This window comes from Acromyrmex echinatior, chromosome 10, assembly GCF_024713525.1.
Source record: "Acromyrmex echinatior isolate Ae372 chromosome 10, ASM2471352v2, whole genome shotgun sequence".
In the NCBI taxonomy this organism is placed as follows: Eukaryota; Metazoa; Arthropoda; class Insecta; order Hymenoptera; family Formicidae; genus Acromyrmex; species Acromyrmex echinatior.
The window spans coordinates 10,843,909-10,863,815 of NC_141861.1; positions in this window are offsets into that span (position 1 = coordinate 10,843,909).

Consider the following 19,907-nt stretch of genomic DNA (forward strand, 5'->3'; position numbering starts at 1 on the left):
ACTAAAAAAAAATTCAAATAATCAAATATCTAATGAGAGCCAAACACTGGATGCACATGTGTAATAAATTTATTCTATGACTAAAGTACAAAGATAAACATTTCAATCCTACTTCGGATTCTTCTCAATATCGCTAATTAAAATTAAATTAACTTAGAGATCTTAAGTCATACAAATATATTAATAAATTATGCAAACATGTATGTATCTTATGTTGCAGGTGTGATAAGATTTTGTTGTTCTAGCATATTTTCATTATAATAGACGAACTGTGACAAAATGTGACAAAATATTAAATATCGCATTGGAAAAACATATGTAATAACTAATAACTTTTTACGAAAAAAAAGAAAAAAATATTGAACTTACATGTCAAACTGCATAGATCATTACAATCCTTGAATTTGCTTTGTTATCAATATAATAACCAGATTAATTATGGCAAATTATTAAACATCAATTGAATAGACATACGTAATAAATAATTAAATGATAAAAAATGAATAAATGAAAAACTAATAAATTAAATTTACATGATACAAACACAAAGCTCTAGATCGTTCATAAACATTATCAATTCTATAGTATTGTTCGCTTACATATGACCGAACGCAAACGAGACTAAGCAATATATAATGTTGACAACATCAGTAAAGAAAGAGAATCTAGTACCATTATTAAAAAAAACTTCAAAATTCTAATAGTTACATATCTAATGTAGAAAAGGTATTACTTTATTTTCGGTAAGTAAAATATTCATAAAGAATAATACACAATTGCTTTTCACTCATGCGAATAAGGGCAATACGGTAATAGCCATGAATGAACGGATTACATCGGTAATATAGAATTATTGCTGTCAGATATACGACTGACACATATACGAGGGTTAAGTGTAATCTAGTCAATAGTACGATCTCAGAGATGAAGAAGATGTTAATGAGATGAAAGTAGCACGAATTTATTAATGAATCCGAATATAAAAAACTAATTTCGCTAAATCCCATTTTACCTAAAGCGTATGGATGTCCAAAAATACACAAAATAGGAAATTCATTACACATTATATTGTATATTATTAATAGGTAGCCTGTTACATAAATTAGCGGCATTTCTACAAAAAATTTTGAATGATGGTTTACATCAAGCAAATAGTTTTATCGGGAACAGTTTCAAATGAGTAGAGAGTATTAGTCAAATCAACCTCTAATGATGAAGTTCTTCTATCTTTGGACGTAGTTTATGAATATTTATGAATGTTCCAGTTGATTTGGTGATAGAAGGTGTGGAGAAAAGATGGAGTATGATGGCGGGATATTACCAACATTCCCTTAAATGAATTCATTTGCTTTAAAATTAGTTAATTCTATGTTCTTCACTTTTAATGAAAAATTTTACAAACAGACATTTGGAGTACCAATGCGTTTACCACTATCCCCCATAGCAGCTGACATAGTTATGCGTGACTTAGAAACGCGTTCTCTTGCAATATTATTGGTGTCTCCTGCTTTTTATTTTAGATATTACATTAGCTATTACCAAACGAACATTGAAGAATTGTTAAATATTTTCAATAATTATCATTCACGAATTAAATTTATCTTAGAAATGGAGAGAGATTCTCTTAATTGTTTGGATGTCACGCTTATTAAATAGGATAATATTGTATAATAATATGATTGATATCAGAAACCTACGTTTTCAAGTCGATATTTGAATTTTTATTTGAGAAATCCTTTAGTACATAAAGAAGGCGTTATTTTGGAATTAATTGATACAGTATTGCTCCTTTCCCACCCAAAGTTCCATCAAATAAATTTGGATAAAATCGACATCAAAATTTTGCTAAAAAATGGTTATCCATGTATATATTAGGTGTTGGAATTAATTCGTAGCGTTTTACAAGTGATGGGAAGTACTTTCATTAATGTATTTTTTAATGCTCATGTGAAATAAATAACATTCTTTCATTAAAAACGCTACGAATTAATTCCAACACCTAATATTACATTTAATTTTTACTACCATGAACAAAAGACTACATAAAAAATTTAAATTGTTGAATGAAAAAGTTGATAACAATATCAATAAGAACAAAAATGCTGATGAAATCGAAAGATGATGGTCTTTTTATGTACTTTTATATTACTGAAAAAAATGAAATACATAATTTGAAAAATTCCTTATATAAGCATGGCATATAAAGAAATAAATAAATTAAAGAAATTTATTCGTGTACAAAAAAGGACGATCTATCTACTTTGTTGCATGCAAATGTGGTATATAGAATTAATTGCAATGATTGTGATGCGTCATATGTGGAACAAACGGGTAGAGTTTTAAAGACCATAGTATTCAAGACCATAGAAATTACATTAATTGGAACATGACACAGTATTCAGCCATCACGGCAAATAGACTTGACTTTTTACATGAATTTGACTGGGAAAATATAGACATTTTAGATGAAGAAGAATTTCTACAAAAGAGGTTAACGAAATGATTTATAAAGAATAAAGAAGATTTTTAAAGATATAAAGAAACAAACTAACGGTTTAAATATCAAAAACAATTCTTTAGATGCTATATATAACAACTTATTTACAAAGATATAATGCTTCCCTCTCCTTATTGACATTGTCAACATTATATATTGCTTAGTCTCGTTTGCGTTCGGTCATATGTAAATGAACAATAGAATTGATAATTTTTATGAACGATCTAGCTTTGTGCTTGTAACATGTAAGTTTAGTTTATTAGTTATTTTTTATCATTTAATTATCTATTATATATGTCTGATCAATTGATGTTTAATAATTTGTCATAGTTAATCTGGTAATTATATTAATAATAAGACAAATTCAAGGATTGTAATGATCTATGTAGTTTGACATGTAAGTCCAATATATTTTTTTTTTTGTAAAAAGCTATTAGATATTACATATGTATGTCTAATGCGATATTTAATATTTTGTCACATTTTGTCACAGTTAATTCGTTTATTATAATGAAAATATGTTAGGACAACAAAATCTTATCACACCCGCAACATAAGATACATACATGTTTGCATAATTTATTTAATATGTTTGTATGACTTAAGATCTCTAAGTTAATTTAATTTTAATTAGCGATATTGAGAAGGATCTGAAGTAGGATTGAAATGTTTATCTTTGTACTTTGATAGTCATGGAATAAATTTATCACACATGTGCATTCAGTGTTCAGCTCTCATTAGGCATTTGATTATTTGATTTATTCTTTGGAGCCTATTAAGTTATTTTATTGAAAAAAAATTGTTTTAACTTTTGGTCTGACTTTTGGCACAAATATTGTTAATTAATTTATTATATTAATATCTTGCAAAATAATAATGATATTGTAAAAATCCTTAAGCATTATTAATCCTCTGTAAGCATTAACCCTTGGTTAATGCTTACAGAATACTATAAGAATAATAAAAAAAAATTTAAGTCAATCTGATGAGTACATCTTGAAAAATCTTCGACCGTTTTAAAAAACAAGGTTTCAAGAAAAATGCATTTAAAGTTCTACAACATATAGTAATCTTTATATCATATACTATAAATTTTGTAGGTTTTGTAACTCAGAAATTAATTCAAATTTACACTTAAAATCTTTTGTTCCATATTCTACAGGTTTCAAACTACTTTTTAAAGCAAAAAAATTTTTTCGATTTTTAAAAAATTTTACACCAGTCTAACCTCTAAGAGGGTGAAATCCTACTTTGAAAAAAGTTGATTTTTTTTCAGATTGAATATCATTGAAACTGTAAGAGATAAACAAAAATTTTCAGAGCGAAAATTGAATGGCATTAAGAGTACTTTAGAATTCCAATAAAAAAAATTAAGATTAAAATTTTAATATTTAAGCTTCCATGGATGCTTTCTATATAAAGATTATACATTTTGCGAGTTTTCTCGATGTCCAGATTCATTCTTGGAATGCCAACGTTTTGTGAATCTTGCAGTCCATTTCATCAGGGAGCAGTCTGATAGAGAGCTGTTTTTCCAGGTCGTTCCTTTTATATTACGCTACTTGTGGTGAGCTTGTGAAAGGTTTTGGAGTAGCGATTGGGGGGGGGGGGAAGAGAAAAAAATTGTGGGTGGGAGGTGGGGGAAATTGGTCTGTCTTCAATAATGGTCTTCCATATTTTATTTATGTTGTAGCAATTATCTCTATTTAGATTGTTAGAGTGTTTTTGTATCTCTACTGACTTCTCTATACTTTCTTGGAAATATGGGAGAATGGATAGAATTCTTTCGTCTGATTGTGTGTCTGAGACCGTTGTCTTATTTACATGTTTATTGATTATTTCGGTTATGTTTTTTTCATCGTCTCATATGTTAAAGGAACAACATCGGATTAGTAGGATATTAAACAAACATAATATCTGAACTATATCTTTAAAAGATAGAATCACCCAAAAAAATAGAACAAATCTTAAGAAATCCTAAGATCAAAGACCTCTATTCAGCTCCGCAGGAGTATACAAAATACATTGTTTCTGCGGGCAAGTATACATTGGAGAAACCGGGAGAATGGTAACCTATGGATAAAAGAACACCAACATGATGTCAGGTTAAAACATGCCACGCAGTCGGCATTATCAGAACAACATCGAAACAGGATATCAAATATTTTGATAAAACGACCACAATAGCCAATATTACATCATATTTTCCAAGAAAGTATAGAGAAGACATTGAGATACAAAAACATCCTAACCCACCCAGTCTAAATAGACTGTTAGGTATATAATCTAAATAATGGCTACAATATAAATAAAATATGGAAGACCATTCTCTCGGTTATAGAAGACCGACCAATTTCCCTCACCTCTTTCCCCCACAATTCTCTTCTCCCCCCCCCCCCCACCATCACTTCAACAAGCAGCGTAAAAAAGACGGTCTGGAGAACAACTCAGGGCTGCGTTCAGAAATTACGCCTAGATAACTCTAGAGTGCATTTTTGCTATAATATACGTAACGTAATATATATAGCTTAGAGTTATCTGGACGTAATTCCTGAACGCAGCCCTGTATCAAGCCTGCTTCTCGCCCTGATGAAGTAGGTTGCAAGATTCATGAAACGTTGGCATTTCAAGAATGGATCTGGATACGGAAAAAATGCGAAATGCATAATCTTTATAATTTTTTTCTTTATAAATAAATAATTTAAAAAAATATTTTTTTATTATAGTTCTAAAATACTCCTAATACCCTTCAATTTTCATTCTGAAAGTTTTTTTCTATCTCTTTCGACAATATTCAATCTAAAAGGAGAAAACCGACTTTTTTAAAGAGAGGATTTCATCCCTTTAACGTGCGACTCAGCACATATAAAAAAATACGTATCTCCTATTTTTGTCCATAGAACAACATTATAAATGCTCATTTAAATCGAAGAGATTCACTTGATTATATTCCCTTTTGTTAGTATTATATAAACTATTATGACTGAGATAATTAAATTTGTTATTATGCTTGTAATGTTTACTTACAAGCGAATAAGCTGATTTTATTTTTTATATTTATAGTTTATTTTTAGTCTACACGATATATATATATATATATATATATAAAAATAATATATATATATATACAGGGTTGGCCATATTCGACGGAAAGATGTTTTTTTTTCAATCATGGGAAACGTCGTTACTCGATCTAACAATCTCTGTCAAAAGTTACAGTGTTGCCAGATCTTTCCGTCGAATATGGCCAACCCTGTATATATATATATATATATATATATATATATATATATATATATATATATTATCGTAAATAAATTTGGGACTTATGGTTAACAACTTATGTGGTTCTTTGCATTTCATAAAAACTTAATTTTAGTGAAAAGAAATTGTAGACAAATTTCTAAAAATGTAATTTAAAGAGGAAAAATAAAACTTCAAATTGACGTTTAAATTTTATCTTTATATGATATTTCATTCCTAAATTACAGAAAATTGATAATTCATATTTTTTCAATTTTTATTCTTATTATTCTTTTAAGTACTCTACCTGATTAGAATATTTAGAACATACATACGAAGGGCCATAGGTGATTGTCAATGACTCCAACATCTGTCTGTCCTGAATGTTCACCGTAATGCGCATGCGTCGATTATTATTATGTAGTGTTACGAGTATTATGTTCTTGCCTTAGAACATGCACCTTCAAAGCTCACATATAAATCACGTGCAAGCGCACAGCAAACAAGGTTTTAGACAAGGATAGATAGAGATTGAAGATACTTTTATTACATTGGGCAGATATTGTATGGCCATGTGTGTGTGTGTATATATATATATATATATATATATATATATATTAGGTGTTGGAATTAATTCGTAGCGTTTTTTAATGAAAGAATGTTATTTATTTCACATGAGCATTAAAAAATACATTAATGAAAGTACTTCCCATCACTTGTAAAACGCTACGAATTAATTCCAACACCTAATATATATATATATATACATACATACATACATATATACAGGGTGTCTCTTAAGTAAGGTCCGAGCCACATTGGGGGCATAGAATGAGTCAAGGAGAATGAAAAAGTCTTATACCATTTTGAAATATCCGCTGTAGTTTTCGAATTAAAAAAAACATCTAAGTGCAATGTGCGGTGAAACTGCGCCGTGCGAATTCATAACACGGCCCATCGTGCTTCACTCCATAACAACATATCTCAAAATGGTATAAGACATTTTCGTTCCCCTTGATCCATTCTACGCCCGCAATGCGGCCTGGACTTTATTTAAGAAACACTCTGTATATATACATATATGTCTGTATGTATGTCTGTTTCAAGGTGGAACATCAATGAACAAAATTTAACACACAAGCATTTAGACTTTCTATAAGCTTTAAAATGCTTTTCGAAAAAAGTTTAACAATGATTTTTTGCAAAGACATCATTTTTTATTTATAAAATTTCATTATTTAAAAATTTATTGGGTGTACAAATAAGTTTCCGCTGTTTTTAATCAAAAATTAAGCATTTATTGTGAAAGAACAATACATAATGTTTTATTGAAAGTATTGTCCATCACTAGCTACTACTTTTTGCGTTTGGCACGAATCTTCATTCAATAATGCTTCCAATTCCGCGTCTTCGTACACTTTTGGCCTTCCGCTACGTTCTTTGTCTTCGACGTTAAATTCATCGTTCTTAAATTTTTGAAACCACGATAACTTCTCTCACTTAAGGCAGCCTCACCATATGCTTCTACAAGCAATCGATGAGCCTCAGCTGCAGATTTCTTCAAATTAAAGAAGTAAATCAAAAGTTCCCGCAAATGACATTTATTCGGCTCAAAACTCGGCATTTTCGCACAAAAAAAAATATATGATGCTGATACAAAATCGCTAGTATTTCAAGATTATGTTGTTGACAGATGTCCAACCTTACGATATAATGTTTTACATCTGACAATTTTAGCCATAGCTTGCTAGTGACACTGTCTTTTGTCAAACGGCGGAAACTTATTTGTACACCTAATATTATTTCTATAATGTTTTTTAATTTTAAAATCATAAAAAGTTCACAGAAGAAAGACAAAAAGTAAAAAATTTCTCTCTCTCTCTCTCTCTGTCTAAAGTTATCTGACTTTTTGTAAGCAGGGAAATAATTGCTAATTTTGATTGTTAACTTTTTAATAACGAACGACGATTGAAACCTGTTGGAGGTTACTCAGAATCATGACCTTGACAATATATGTCAAGATTATTTTTTAAAAGTAAGTTTGCATGTCTAATATAAATAAAATAAATGCAGTACTACTCAATATTGACTAATTTGTCGAGGCATGACATATTACATAATAGTGAAAATGTTTGCAAAATTATATCAATATAATATAATTTATTGTATTAATACAATTTATGATATTATTAAGTTACTATTTATCTTTTAAATATATTGGTATGTTTATGATATTATATATTGATTTGTTAGTTTGTTTTTTTTTTATTATATCAATATATGTGCGTGCATGCGTGCGTGCGTGTGTGCATGCGTGTAAATAAGATTCCTGTTTGAAAACACTTTTACTACTGTGCTATATCAACGCATAAATTTCAGATAATGTGATTGACCAATTATAAATCATTCTATAAAAATTATTGTAATCTCGTTAATCTTTTAATATTAGAATTTTTATTATGAAACAATTTCAAGAATCTCTCTCTCTCTCTCTCTCTTTCTCTGCAATTAACTGTTATTATTCAAAATCTGGAACTGAAATAAATCTTTTGCTTGACGGTACTAAATCGAATTTATTACCGTAAGAGAAATAGGAAAGGTTTAAACAGTTTTTAATGTCGATTATATTAAGTGATAATAGACCAGTAGAATATCACAAAATTAACAAGATGAAAAAAAATGCTCCTTGACTTTTAACTCGATTACACTAATTTACAAAATTTTTTTTTATTACTTTAAATTAACCAAAATGTCTTTTATAGATTTATGGATGCTGAAAACAGTGTTGCAATTTAGATTTCTCTAGCACGTCAGGTTTCCAAATAATAAAAATTTAATGTCCAAAAAATGTCTTTTTTTGCAATATTTGATATTTTTTATAACAAGAAAAGGTTAACATTATCTTGAAATTCTAATCAGAAGTTATCCCAATAAGAACGATAAGATACATATATTTATAGAATATATTCAAATATAATATACAGCGCCTAAAAAGCATTAAAAATTATTAAGCGTTAAAATAGCGTTTTTATATAAGCGATTTTTAATGTTTTGTTTGTAGGCGCTGTTGTGCTATTTGGATAACATTACAGTATAAGTAAGACTTCTTACTATGATTACGTATAGTATAAAAAGGTAATGTATTAAATATATGATAAAACGAAATTATTCCGTCCACCTCGAATATTTCCAAACAGATGCATTAAAAAAAATATTTTAGAAAAAAATTGTATAGGTGGTCCATATCAATAGCCACAAAGAAATTGTATATGATTTCATTATCATAGAAAAATTTATTATTTTAAAGAAATCTTGCATTTAAATATATAATACAATTAAAACATAAAATTAAAAAAAATTAAAAAATAAAATTAAAGAAATTGAAAAAATACATACATTTTATTGGGGATAAATAATATATTCATGACTTCTAATCGGAATTTTACAATAACGTTTCTTTGCAAAAGAATGTCAAATATTATTAGAAAAACTACTTTTTAAACATTAAATCTCAATTATCTTGGAAATGATGTACTGAAATTCTTTAGCATTATGCGATATCGTTTTAAATATATAAAAGTTTAAGAAGAATAAGAAATATCTAGTTCAAAGTAATTTTTTGTGGTAAATTAATAATTGTTGTAATTGTTGTTATTGTATTAAATAAATTTCGTTTATACGGATCGATGGATTAACATATGAACAATCGATCGTACAAGTCTGGAATCAGTAGCAGTGCAAGATCTATAGTGAACGGATCAATTAATTGATTTTCAATTAATATTTTTCGTCAATATTTTTCACTGTTTGAATTTCAATTCCAAATGTATGCTTGACATAAGTAAAATATTGTTGTGCTAAAAATATGATTAAATGATATGTTAATATCTAATAACATTAACATCGATCAATTATATTGTATGTAATGTACATGTCATAAATTTTACTATACTACTTCTTATTATAGCATGTAAACGTATGAAATAATTTCATAAAATTTTCCAAAAATATGTATTTTAGTCTGTATCATATATGTAGAATTCTCTGAATTGATCCTGATGAAATTGCACATGCAATGTCACAATTAATCATTTTATTATGATTATAATTTGTTAAATTCGAAATAGTCAGAGATTGGTTGAATACAACTCTCGTCAAGATGTAATCATATATAGAGACATACTATGGAAAGAGAGAGAAGGGTGATAGAGACGGAGGAGGATGGTGGAGGAGGGGAGGAAGGGAGAGGGGGAGGGAGGTGAAAAGGAGGGAGAGTGAGAGGAAGATAGGGGAAGAGAGGGAGGGAGGGAGAGAGAGAGGAAAGGAAGGAGGGGAGAGGAATAATGAAGAGCGAGGAGGGAGGGAGGGACGGGGCAGAGGGGGGATGGAAAGGGAGATGGGAGGGGGAGGGGGGAAGAGGGGGAGAGGGGGAAGCATCAACAACTTCTCTCTATAAAAAAAGTGATACCAGCGAATGGTGCAACTGCTACACATAAACGTATTGACATTCTATTTGTCTCTTCTCATATGCATTATTTGTTTGCTTGTCGGTAAATTCACTTATCAATAAAATATAAGACAGATTACATGTTATATCATTTTCTATAACGTCATGTAAAAGCGTCGTATAATAGTATTATTGATTATATACAAGGTGTTCCCATATAAGTTGTCACCTCTTTTCATCTTGTATAAACAAAGATAGATTCAAATACAATATCAAATTAAATAGATGTTACTAAACTTTATTATAAGAACAGTGATCACTTAGAAAAATTATCTACGATATAAAACAAAGAGATATGCATAATTTTTGTACGATAAAGTAGATATTTCGATATAATAAAAATTGTAGTGTTCTAACGAATATATAACAATACACGAAATACAGATAATAACAATACGAATATAGTATAACAAAATTATACAAGTTATTTCGATTTAAAGTTTTGCGGACAATCTTTTCAGTTTCGGCCCTGTGGTGTGGTAAATTTTCGACTCTCAGATTAATTATAGTATAAGAATATAAGGTTTTCCATTCCCAAGAATGCGCTGTTATCTTGAACATGGCAGTTGTTCTTCGATCAATCAAAAACAGTGCCCCAAATTGTAAAAAAGAACTTAGTTATTAGCATGTGTATTTCATTAACTTTGAAGCAAATATTTGTTCTGATTTAGTCTGCTACAATGGAATATCTTATATACTTATACATGGCATTAATCAGATGACAATATGTTATACACCCATACAGTACACTTAATTTCAGAGACGTTCCTGTGAACATTCTCAGAATGGTGGGACATTTTTAGGATGTTCTTCGGAACGTTCTTGGATATCTGCTTATAAATGTTAATCGTCAGAGATTTGTTTATGGACAGAATATAATGAAATGGATTGATATAAAGAAAACGCAGTTATTTTAAAAAAATATATAGGCAAAGTGAATAATTTTTTAAAATAAACTATGTGTTTTTTTTTACACCAACTAATTCATTTTAATTATTTTATTCATAAAAGTATTAAATTATTAAAAAATTAATAATTTACGAGATATTTAATATTTCAGATCAATATGTGCTAGAATACAGTATAAACTACTTTGTAAATTTTAGATTTTTCGATATTTCTAATTTTTATATATAATATTTAATATATTTTTATATATAGAATAATCAGAAGGATCACGTTATGTATAGAAGATCATATAAATTCCATTTGAAAAATAGAAGTGATCTTCCTATTTTTTTGGCATCTCCACCTGAGAAAACCGAGAGAGTTCCAAATGTATACAAAACAGATCAGATTACATAATAGAATAATCGGACATAAACTCGAAATAGATACAGATTGAAACAAACACATGATGGTCCCAATCCGATACAGTTCCAATCGGACACAAGTTAAAATGGACAAATAGTGGTTCAATTAGATACAGTCCTAATCTCACACAAGTTGAAACGGGCACAAGTTTTTACTTTAAACTTTTCTTCTCTAATATTGACGAAATTGTACTCATTCGCTGTGTTTTTGCACGAAACGAAAGAATCTGGTAGAAAAACTTAGCGATTTGCATCACGAAGCGAATTATTAAGTGTTAAAATTGATAACTATTTAAGTTAGGAAAATTATCATACTGATTGCTAGAGATTTGTTTTTTATTCCTGCACTCTCTGACACATGGTATAATAAGTTGAAATGAAACAAACGTATTTATTCCATATATTTGTTCCATTTCAACTTATTGTATCGTGTGCATTAGTTCAGAGAGTGCAGGAATAAAAAACAGATCTTAAATACGAAGTACGGATTTGGGATGAGGAATGAAGCTCCTTCAGTAGGTAGTAGGCGATGAGGGAACTATGAGGAAACGGAGCTCTTCACCAAATTAATAACTTCTAATTGAAAAAAAGTATATTGAAGAACTAGACGTTAAAGAGCATTGTGATTTAAAAAAAAAAATATGAGTGAATATTAATTATCGACAGCAACAAATACTATAATTTTGCTTCTAATACATAAAACGTCCTATTATTTCTGTCTTGAGTACATACCTCTGTCTAATCTTTTCAATTATTATTTTTAGTATTTAGTATAAATTAAATGGACTTTCAATCTTTAAAAAATACAATAATGAAAAAATTTAATGTTAATGAGAATCAGTGCGGGAGGGGATGCGGAAATTATTAAATTGGAATGATTAATTTACTCCGTATAATGCTCAAGATTTGAATATTTCAATTCTCTTTGAAGTCTTCATCATCAAACCAGTAAAACATTAATCAACAATTTGCAAAAGGTAATAAGATCGTTTGCAGATCTTGAAGACATATACAATATATATCAGATTTTACAGACGGAATTTAGATGTTATATTATTAATATGTCATATGTTATGTATATCTAATTATGATACATTACAAATTTAAATATCATTTTCGAAATTTCATGACACTTTTATGGTTCATTTTCAATTTGGTCACCTACGAATGATCTAATCTCGGCAGACTGTTGAATTAATTTCGATTAATGTTTTATGATGGTTTTGCTGAGGAAGATTTCAAAAAAAGTTAAAATGTTCAAATCTTAGAATAAAGAAGACACCATATATCAAACGGAGTAAATTAATTATTTTGATTTAATAATTTGCACATCCCCTCCCGCGTTGACGTTTATTAGTATTAATTCTTTCTTATTATATTTTTACTATATTCTCAGCAAATATGTTTCAAACACGTAATCTTATTAGGTGTTGGAATTAATTCGTAGCGTTTTACAAGTGATGGGAAGTACTTTCATTAATGTATTTTTTAATGCTCATGTGAAATAAATAACATTCTTTCATTAAAAAACGCTACGAATTAATTCCAACACCTAATAATTTTTTGAATCGTAACAGTTATGTCAAAAATTACGTGAATTTGCGGGGAATGTTTCCAAATTTATCAAAATAGCGCTCCTAGAACCAATGAAGCGCTATCCTTCCCCCTCCTTGCGCGCCGTCGTCGCCGCCGCTGTCGAGTGTGGACCGTTCTATGAATTCGCGCGGCGCGGCTTCACCGTACATTGGCTTAGACGTTTCCTTTTTTAATTCGAAAATTACAGCAAATATTTCAAAATGTTCAAATTTTTTTGTTCCCCTTGACCCATTCTATGTCCTCAATGCAGCTCCGACCTTATTTTCGAGACACTCTATATAACATTTATGCAATGCAAAATTTATCATTATGACTTCACAAATAAATAACAGTTGACTAGCTTGGCGTATAAGCCTGATACATTAAGAATTAAGAAATAATAATGGGATCGACATCAACTCGATCTCTTTGATTTGAAAAGTTTTTTAGTTATTCCTTGCTATTAGAATTAAAAAAATAGTTTAGAGTTTTGCAACTTTTTTTTTAAATGAAAGAAATATATTTTTTATATATAACAAAAAATTTTCTTAAATGAAAATTATTTTTTTATAGAAACTAACTATTTATTTAAAGATTACGTTTATATCTTAACGAAACAAATAATTTTTTGTTATTATTTACTTTTATTTTTCTAGATCAATTTATTATTTACTGTTTCGCGTACCCATATTCTTGTCTTATTAACTATAATTAATTATTGAAAAATGCATCATATCGCCGCCAAGATTTGAACCTATGATCCTAAGAACAATAGCCTAATACACTGAGCTAATCGCACGCTTGTGATCGAATTATTACCAATCAAGTCATTGCACATTATATCTTCTATTATAATCATTCTTAGTTTCATGTCTCTGCTGAGAGTTTAATATTATGAATACTTGAGGAGATTACATGGAAACGAAATAATACGTTTTCATTTAGTTAGGAAATGATAATGGTAAAGTTCACAAAGTGATTATCTCGAAAGATTGTCCGACTATGGCGGACTATGGTGTTTCGTCTCGCTGCGATTCGAATGTTATGTATTTTATTTTTGAGCACAAATGTGGTTGACTTTGACTGTGCTATTTGTGTTTGTTTTAATGTTTTCCTTCCCCAGTCTACCCTATCCTTGTTGCCGTTCTTTCCGTCGAGAAGCGATTATCCTCGCGGTACAATACTTGTCAGTACGAGGCTAACAGATTTTCTAACTGAATAGATTAATGATTAATATCTCAAGTTCGCGCGGGACAGAATGATACTTTTTTCAGATTCTTTTGTTTTATGAAAAAACACGTCGAGTAAGTCTAATTTTATTGTTTTTTTTTGTGTAAAAATGAAAATTTGACAAGAAGAAAGAGTAATAATTCGGTTTAACCACTGACACCTTAAAAATTAATAAAATTAGACTTATTTGATGTGATTTTCCGTGAAACAAAGAAATTTGGCAGAAGGAAGCGTTATTCTGCCCCGCGAGCCTGAGATATTAATCATTAAAATATATTCAGATTAGAAAATCTGCCACAGCCACAAAATACTAAGAATAAGCACTGCGAATATTTTCATGTGAGGCGTGAGCCTAGATCTGTCGTGCGCCACGTTAAACTATTTAATAAATTTTACTTACAATTAATTTATTTAAAGTCTACGAACTATATAGAACCTAATCTATCTTTTGGGTAGACTTTATTTGCTAGCGATACTGATTATTTCGATTTGTTATACTAATGAATAATGAGAAATAATTTACAATAGTATTATCTAAAAGGCTAATAAGAGTCAGAAAATATAAAAAGTCTCCATTATTCATTTAACATAAGTATAATTGAAAATAGGTATAACGAACTGCAGAAAATAAGAAAATAAATAAAACGCTACAGAATACAATACTAAGTACAATTACATGTTTCGATCTTATATTTAGGTCCTCTTCAGATATACAAAAAATTCCGGCGCAGTAAAAATTATTATTCAAAGATTAAGAAAGCAACTGTTTCGTTACATAATTAGATGAGTGTTAAGTCAGAGAAACAGAAATTGCTCGTCAAGCGATTGGTTGACTGATTGCGAAAGTTTTTCGTTGTTCTAGTGAGAATATAAAGAAATATAAAAACGTTATAAGTTATCAAAACTAAGAAATTTTTAAAACAAGCATAATACGTCTCTCCGGTGAAAACTCATCTCAGAGTCCGACAATTGAGAAAATCCATGTTAATATTGAAAAAAATCGTCAAATTTTGATGTCAAAAGAAATAAAAATTAGTATCATAATTGTAAGTGTATAAAAATGTCCAATGTATAAAATAAAGAATAAAGAAAACTATCCAACGTTCTCGACAAATTCGATTGTACTGCGATAAATCTTGGCAATGCAAAGTTAAACATTGTTTATAATTGGAATATACGATTTATGAAGACCTTCTGTGTCTCTCTGTAGGTTAAGACTGTTATTTAAAGCGCATGATATAGAAAGATAGTATGCTTTGCATGCTTCTATGACCCATCATTATGTGCATCATTTTGCTAGAGAACATTATAAATGATTAACGAGAAATAAACCGTATGTATACTAAAAATTAATTTTCCTAATATATATATATATATATATATATATATATATATATACACACACACACACATAAAAATTACTCGTTTTTTAAATATCTATCAATTCCCCCAGATTTAAAAACGATCCGTCGTTGTGACCTAAAATCATGATTTTCTCGAAAAATACGCAGAGATGCAATTTACAGGGATTACTTTATGGTGCTCCAGAATAACCATACAAAAGTTGATCAAAATCCGTGAAATACTTATGTGAGTCTCTCCTTATAAGTCTATAAGGTTCCATTGTTTTTTTAGAAGAAATGGAAAACATATTTGAATATATATGAAATATACGGATGAAATTTCACATATTTTTATATGATTTTCTAAAATAAACATATCTATAAGAATTTATTATAAATTCGTCATATAGAATGAATTATTCTCGATCTACAATGTAGTCATTGAGTTTCCATCGATATTGTACAAAAGAAACTTTATAAAATTTGAATGGTTTTTAACGATTTGAAAGTTCCATCTAAATATATACGAGAAACACGAAGGGTATTTCATAGATTTCTGTCTGACCTTACAGAATAGAAATACCTATAGAAGTTTATCGTAAATTTACTACAAAATAAATTATTACCAATATGATATTTAAATAATGATATTTCAGCAAAGTAAGAAGCCAAGTCTATAAAATTCTTCATTTTTTTAGAAAATTGGAAAACTTATTAGAATATATCTATATGAAAAATACGAACAAAATTTCATAAATTTCCATCTTCTTTCCAGAATGGAAATACCTCGAGCATCGAAATACCTCAGCATATTCATTGTCCATATTGATGGTACGGAAGAAGTGCGGAAATAGTGCGGAAAAGGTGCGGACAGATGTGGGAAAGGTGCGAAAATTGTTTCCCATGAAATCGAAATGTTCCACAAAACATTTCGATTTCTATAATTTGAAAACCATTGACATTTACAAATCGGTAGACTATAAAAATTTATACATATATTTTTTTGAGAGTTTTATGATAAAAAATTTCCTATTATAGTTTGATAGACGACCTTTCGATGTATGTAATTCCACATTGATACTATTGACAGCCTATAGTAAATGAACCATAAGAACTTATATGAGAAGTTGAATAACAATCAAATTCCAAGTTGTCCAGATATGCGTGCGATTATAGTTTAGGGTTAGCGTGTTGAGTTATTTCTCCATAGGTCTTAAGTTCGAATCCCGTCGATATTACATATGTGTTTTTAAAAATATGTATATGCATATAAATGTACGGCGTATTTCAAGCATGATGAATATATGATGTAAATATGAGAATAAAAAATATTTTACTTTTTATTTTTTATATTTACATCAAATTTGTATTTAATAAGTAAAATAAAATACGATAGAAAATAATAGAGATTTAATTTTCGACAAATTCTTATACATTCATGATTTTTAATTGCGAAAAGAAATGATAATGTGATAATGTGATAATGATAGCATTAATATAAAATATCATATAACACATTTTGTGAAATTACGAACCAAAATTCATATTCAAAACGATAAAGATAAAATAGTTTTCTTATTTTTTCTATCGAATTTTCTTATATATGGAATCTGTATATAAGAAATAATAAAGATCTTACCGAAAAATTCCTACAAGGCCGTATACATTTTCTATCGTATATACACGATTCACATTGAATTTACGAACCAGATTTCATATTCAAGACGATAGAATTTTTTTTTATTGTTTTCTATCAACTTTTTTATCAGGATTTACTGATCGATCATTTTCTTATCAATTGATTACATTTGTGGTCCCTTAATTTGTTTATATAATAAAGTTACTCCTCTCAACGTGCAAAAACAAATGTAATAAAATATGCTCAAACATTGTGAAAAAGTGACGTATAATTTACAAAATTATATTACATAGTGATGTAATTTTATAGGAAAGTGCAATCTCATAATTTTAGTGACATAACTATTACAAACTACGGTACATGTTCCCGCAGATGTATTATAATTAAAACATATATACAATAATTTACATTTTCCAGTATGATTTAGTGATGTAAATGTATTTTGTATTTGTTGTGTCTCATTCATCGAATAGTACATGGATGCAATTTAATTACGTTTAATTTACATAATTATGTTATGTGTTAAGTATATAACAAAAACATGTAAAAATTATCATATATCAGAATATCTCGTTTACGCCGTTAAAGTTGTCTTGTGATTATAAAATAGAGACATCTATAATTCGTAGGAAGATAGAAGACACAGGTTATTGGTATGCAAGAATACCATATATTTCGGAATAAAATAAAATTACAGACGTTTCTATTCTTATTATTGGATCATCTTCAATAGTTTTTGAAAAAATTCCATTGTGTAAATTTAAATATGTACAGACTGCTTACTATTTCGTCAAATATAATATAATAAATATAGAATTTCTAACGCAATTAGCGTTATCAGAACACAACATCGAAACAGGATATCAAATACTGTTTGACAAAATGACTACAATAGCCAACATTATATAGAGATACAAAAATAACAATCTAAATAGAGATAATGGCTACAACATAAATAAAATATGGAAAATCATTCTCTCGGTTATTGAAGATATTCCAATTTCCTCCACCTCCCCTCCAACAAGCAGCGTAACATAAAAGAAACGGCCTGGAGGAATAGCTCAGTATCAGGCTGCTTCTTGCTATGATGAAATGGACTGCAAGATTCACGAAACGTTGGCATTCCAAAATGGATCTGGATACGGAAGAAAATCTCGAAACGCATAATCTTTATATAGAAAGCACCCGTGGAAGCCTCAAAAATATTATCAAATATAAAACTTGTCTGTTGTATTTAATTGAATACTCATACCAATTACATTATCTACAATATACAATAACATGAAAAATAATAAAACACATAAAATACTAATACAAAAAATATTAAAGAAACTGGATTCACTTACATTACATATTGACGATCAGATAATTTAGAACGTGTTTACAGTAAGATATTTCAAGAGTGTATAAAGAGAACAAACGAAATTGTATATTGCAGATAATTCGTTTGAGTATTCAGTTAAATACGATAGACAAGTTCTATATTTATTAATGCTATCTTTTAAGAAGTTAAAATTGCATTCAAATTGCTAGAAATTTCCAAAATTAAAGAGTTAGTACAAACAAAATTTAAGATAATTGTAATGTGAGAGTAGAGTCCTAAGGAATTTCTTTTCCATTATTAATAATCATTTTAAAACTGATTTAGAAAAATAATGTTTGCTTTTTTTGTTACTTTTAATTTATTTTTGAGCTTTATTATATTCATATACATGTATAATAATAAGGCCGAATGTTGAGTTTAACGAATTCTTTTTTTCGTTCATTTACAAATATTCTATATAAACAATATATTTTACTTTTATGAGTGAATAAAATAAAGATTTAATTTTCACTTAGTTAATTTCAATATCTCCATAAATAGAATTAAAAAAAAATATATAATTAATTAGATGAGCCTTATTCGGTTCAGGTACGTTATTATATATGTACCAACATATACATATTGTATATACCATGTTTGTTGTCATTTTGAACTGCGCGTCGAAATTTTATCGAACTTAAAAATGTAAACTATTGAAATAATATCACAATTAAATTTTGATGCTCAATAAAAGTAATAATTTTAAAGTCCGATAAAATTTTGACACGTAGTTCAAAATGCCTATAAATATATGTGTATATGCATGTACAATTGTATATTAGTGCCCGCCAAAAGTTTCGAACTGGCTAAAAGTATGCATTTTTGATAAAAATATTGTAGACAAAAATTGTAGGGTTTAAAAAGATCTATTTAATAGATCTTATATCATAGTTTGACCTTAAATAGCGTCGCTAATATCATGTCAAGATCATATCAATTTTTTTAAATTGAACATCTTATTTTTGATTCCAGAATCTAATAGCCGATGTCAAAAGCTTTTTAAAACGGTATAATAAAGTTTATTTTCATAAAGTACTTTTCGAGTTATAAGGCTTGAAAGTTACAATACCGCCGTTATTAGTATTATCCAAGATGTCCAAAATTTTGTCAGTTTAATATACACTAATAAAACAAAAAGAAGTAATTCCATTTTACTTTGTTTTAATTAATTAATTTAATCTCATATTAAGCTTTTTA